At 42.2% G+C, this 5,409-nt stretch overlaps 1 pseudogene; it reads left to right on the top strand.

Annotated features, from left to right (window-relative positions):
• The first annotated feature begins 3,281 nt into the window (after positions 1–3,281).
• Positions 3,282–3,608, top strand: LOC110196861 (small ribosomal subunit protein eS27 pseudogene; annotated as a pseudogene).
• The last annotated feature ends 1,801 nt before the right edge of the window (positions 3,609–5,409 follow it).

Raw genomic sequence — 5,409 nt, 5'->3', positions numbered from 1 at the left:
AGTCTAGAAAGGGATTTTTTTTCTTTAAATTCTCACTCAGACCTCTACCGTGCTATCTATCTCTCCTAGCTGTGTGTCATCTGCAGATTTGACACCAGTGTCATTTGCCTTTATCCAGTGTTGACCAACACAGTTCCAAGTACAAAACCCTATGGGTGTGCCATTGGGAACTCCTTTCCTAGGTGACTTGGAACCATTCCAAGCTTTTCTTTCTGTCAATGGCACCACCATTCTCCCAATTTTCAAGGCTTGAGCAGGTGAACTCATCCCCTTACTCCAATCTCATGCCAAATTCTATTATTGATCTCCTTTCAAAAAAGGTCTGCCAGATTTGCCCTTTCCTATCCATCCCCAGAGCCCCCATCCTAGGCAATTTATGCCATTAAAAGCCTCCTAATAAATTTTGCTGCTTCTAACCTTGTCCCTCCACTCTATATGCTACACCACAGCCAGAATAATTTTCCTAAAATACTACTCTCAGTGTCCTTTTTTGTTGATTTAGACCAGAATTTCTTTTAATTGGAAGAAACTGGAAACTTTCAGGATGAACCCTCCCCCCACACACACTACTTTCATTGTGTCAGAATGTAAACTTAACAGTAGATTATAAGCTCCCAGAAGGCAGGCACTGTTTCATTTTTTTGTTGTTATTTTTAATCTTCTTGGTGCTGAGCATAGCACCTTGTATGCAGCAGGTACTTAATAAATGTTTGTTGAATGAATTGAATATTTTATTAATCCACATGGAATGCCCTCTGCCTTCCCTATTTTTGTCCTATCCAGCTTCTACTGATCCTTTTGGGCAGCAGTTCTTAATCTTTTTTGGGTCCCAAACCCTTTTGGTAGTCTGGCGAAGCCTAGAGACCCCTTCTCAGAATAATCTTTTTAAATGAATAGGATAAATACATAGAGCTACAAAAGAAATAAATTCTATTTAAATAAAGTGCACAGACCCCATTTTAGAATCCCTGCTTTATGGTGAGATTTAAATTCAGCTTTCCTTGGTCCACTTTCAGTTTCCCAGAGCTCCCATTTGATTCATAGGATCATAGGTAGAGAGCTAAAATCAATCAGTCAACTAACAAACGTTTTAAATGCCATGCCCTGTGCTAGATCTTTGGGATACAACTACATGTGACAGTCCTTGGATTCAAGAAGTTTGCATCCTACCAGAAGGGACCCCAAAGGCATCCAGGCCAACCCCCTCCTCATACAGTTGAAAATGTATAAACTAAGGACCAGAGAAAGGAAGTTTACTCAAGTATTAAGTGGTAAAAGTGAGATTTGAACCCGAGTCCTCTGACTTTAAATCATTGCACTGTACCAAGTCAATTCAATTCATTTCATCCAGCATGTATTAGGTGCTGGGGATATGAAGGCAAACAGTCCCTGCCCTCCAGGAACTCACATTCTATAGGAAGTCCTACAGACCATAATCAGAATGACATAATTCAATACTTGATTCTTTCCTACTCGGTGAGTCAATCACATCTCTGCAAGAAGATGCTAATAAAAAGAGTTGACATTTACACATGTAGGAGTGTGTGTCAACTAGAATGTGAATTGGCTCTCCCCACTTGTAGCATTAGAGGGAGGGGCACCCTGGGCATAACAGAATGGGGCACACTAGGGCAACCTGACTCAATGTGCAGCAATGGCTAGGGTGGGGTTGTCTGGATAGGGAGAGCTTATATGTTGTTGTTGTTGAATCATTTCAATCATGTCTGACTCTTCGTGACCCCATTTAAGGTTTTCTTGGCAAAGATACTGGAGTGGTTTGCTGTTTCTTTCTCCAGCTCATTTCACAGATGAGGAAACTGAGGCAAACTGTGTGACTTGCTCAGGGTCACACAGCTACTAAGTGTCTGAGAGTGGATTTGAACTCAGATCTTCCTGACTTCAGACCTAACACTCTATCCCCTGTGCTACCTGGCTGCCTCCTGGCTTGTGTAAATGACACCAAAACTGAGTGTAGGTGTGGGAGAAATCTCAGAAGTGAATGAGCAGCCTCTGTAAGTTGAGACCAAACTTCCCCAGGTTTAAATGGTAGCAGAAAGCCTCAGAAACTGGAGCAAAGCTGTGAGTAGCCTTCAACCTCTGAGTATTCCCCAAGCTTCATGACATCTGAGGCTCATTCTCCTGAGTTTGCTTGTGTTAGTCTAGGGATAGAAGATGGCGCACTCTCCTGCTTATGGGAAATCTGCAGGGGCTCTGTCTCAAAGCCTGCACATTTACTTTGGCTCATGCTAAGAAAAGAAGAGAGAGAAGAGAAAAGAGCAGAGAAGTGAGAAAGAAAGAGAAAAGAGAAAAGGAAAGAGAAGAGAAGATAGCATTTCTTGTCTCTTTTAAAGGCGCCAAATATCTCTTCCCAAATCTCTATCCAGCTCCCTGGCATTTATCATACATGTAGTTGTATATAAGAATTCAAAGTAGTATAGTCAAGAAATTAAAAACCAAGCATTGTCTGCTTCCAGTAAGTAACCAAAGAGACATTTCTCTGTCTTGGTTTCTTCTCTTTCTCCCTTGACTGAGCAGGAAGAAAAGTGGGGCTGACAGCATCCCAACTGAGACTTAGAGAGTTTTGAGCTATCTCCCCTACTGGGCAGAGAGAATCGACTTAGAGCCCACACATTCCTGGCAGTTCATAGTTCACAGTTCATGGTTCACTAACATTCTGGCTCTCTTTTAGGCTCTGTCCTTTTAGTTCCAATCACTGGCATCCTGTAATAACAGCCCACCAAAGTCTTGGAAGAAAGTGGGCAGAGGAATAGGCAATAGAGATCAGATGCACACACTCAACCCTGCCCATTGCTTTTCCTCTGAGAGCTTCCCCTAACCAGAAGTCTTAACACCACATTCAAAAACGTCCACCAACCCACGAATTCTTGGAAAGCTTTTTATTAGCCACTCTCTGCAATCTGATGTCTCTATGGCAAAATTTGGCAGATTTCATCCCAGAAGTCAAAGGGTCACATAGAATCCTTAAGGTTTGTCCAAACACCAAATGGATATTATCTCATCGAATCCCCTCAACAACCTTGTGAGGTGGGCCCTAGGGTATAAATAAGTATAGCACCTCCTCTGGGATTACTCCCCTAACTTTCCCTCATATTGGTAGGTTAGGTCCCCAGAGGGTGAATGCTATTATCACTCTTGGAGTTCTTGGAGTAATCCTGAGGGGCCATGTTTCTAGTATGGTGGTTCATACTGGTGTGTTTCCTATCAGCCAGGAGACTTAATTAGCCAGTAAACTTAATTAGCTTTTAGAAATGGTATTTACTAAAATGGTTTAATAAGAATAATGGGTACAAAAATATTGCCCCACTTTTCCGACGCTGAAGATCTCCCTGCGCCAACATGCCTCTCATGAAAGACCTCCTGCACCCCTCTCCCAAGGAGGAGAAGCGGAAACACAAGAAGAAGCGGCTGGTGCAGTCTGAACTCGTATTTCATGGACGTGAAGTGTCCGGGGTGCTATGAAATCACCACTGTCTTCAGCCACGCACAAACTGGGTCTCTGTGCGGGATGCTCCACTGTGCTATGTCAGCCTACTGGAGGAAAGGCAAAACTTACAGAAGGATGCTCCTTCAAATGGAAGCAGCACTAATGACTGAATCAAGATGATTGAGAAACTGTAAAGAATAAAAGAAATTTGATACAAAACCCCCCCAAAACATTGCCCCTCTGCTCCTAAAAAAGCCTGGGGCATATTCTCCCACAACTACACACAAGTCCGTGGGAAGAGTTGGCATAATTTTAGGATACAATGATGATGAGGCAAGACACATGTGGAGGATACATGTATGGCAAAAGAACTCCTTTCCCCAGCTCATGGTGGGTTTTCTTCTCTGACACAACGGGTCAGGCTCCATGAAGCTGCCTCCTTTTGTGGGTGACGGTCTTTCTACATCCAATAGTCTTTGTGGGTCTCCCTGCTCCCGTCTGGATGTCTTGTCTCTTACTGGTCTAGATTCTCCAATGATATGGTCAGTATTGGGGTGGGGTGGGATGGGGAAAAGTGAAACTCTCTCTTTCCCTCAAGAGCAATTCCATCTCAGGGGTTTGATTCCAAATCTGGAAATGGAATCTTCAGTGTCTGAATTTGGAGTCTTCTACTACTAGACTGGTCCACCAGTTGACTGGCTGACTATTAAAATTCCTCCTGCTACTTGCAGTACCCAAAGGCATATTAGGCTGCTTGGTTAGCCAATCAGATGTTCTCTTCTTGGCCCGATCAAAAAGGTTCACCCTCATAGAGAGATCATAGTGTAGACTATGTTCTTTATACATTTAAAACTCCACCACGACCTTATGTTATACTTATTGAGGAGGAAAGGGAAGAATATGCAATACCCTTCCTTACATAAATAATCTGAGTAGGATTGTGCTATAAGAAATGATGAGCAAGCGGACTTCAGAAAAACCTGCAAAGACTTGTATAGACTGATGCTGAGTGAAGTCAGCAGAGCCAGAAGAATGGTGTACACAGTAACAGCCACGTTGTGGGATGACTGATGTTGATAGACTTAGCCCTTCTAAGCAATGAAAGAATCTAAGACATCTCCAAAGGTCTGATGATGGAAAATGCTATCCACACCCAAAAAAAGAACTATGGAGTTTGAATGCAGATTGAAGCATACTATTTGCTCTTTTTTTCTTCTGTTTTGTTTTGTTTCCTCCTTCTTGTGGTTCTTCCTATCGGTTCTAATTCATCCTTAGAACATAACTAATGTAAAAATATGTTTAATAGGAATTACATGTAAAGCCTATATCAGATTGCATGCTGTCTTGGGGAGAGAGGGAGAGAAAAATTTTAAATTCAAAAGCTTATGGGGGCAGCTAGGTGGCACAGTGGATAGAGCACTGGCCCTGAAGTCAGGAGGACCTGAGTTTAAATCCGGCCTCAGACCAAACGCTAGACACTTACTAGCTGTGTGACCCTGGGCAAGCCACTTAACCCCAATTGCCTAATAAATAAATAAATAAATAAATAAAAGCTTATGGAGGTGATTGTTGAGAACTCAAAATAAATTAATAAAAATAAAAAAATGGAGAAGGTACATAGTTAGTTAAAAAGTAGACACTAAAAATAAAAAGAATCTGAGTGGGTAAAAATTAGTTTCATTGATATAGCTTCAGTCCCCAGGGTGTATGGATGCTAAAGGCATAACTGACCTGGAGGCAGAGAATTACCCCTCTCTGGCTACTTGCTTGCTGTAATACAATTAGAGCTACATTTCCTGGCTCCTTGCCCCCTCCTTCCTCATTCCTTATTAGATAATTCAGGAAATACCCTGATTCCAGCTATCTAAACAATCCCACTGCTTTGCCCCATGGTTGATGGGGCAGTTTCCCATGAGTGCTGCCATCAGCAATTTGTTTAAAACTCTAGACAAATCTGATCCCTA

Source organism: Phascolarctos cinereus, unplaced genomic scaffold (assembly GCF_003287225.1).
Source record: "Phascolarctos cinereus isolate Bilbo 61053 unplaced genomic scaffold, phaCin_HiC Scaffold_4;HRSCAF=312, whole genome shotgun sequence".
NCBI lineage: Eukaryota > Metazoa > Chordata > Mammalia > Diprotodontia > Phascolarctidae > Phascolarctos > Phascolarctos cinereus.
The sequence above is the reverse complement of the archived record's forward strand: the minus strand, read 5'-3'. Positions and strand labels throughout refer to the sequence as shown.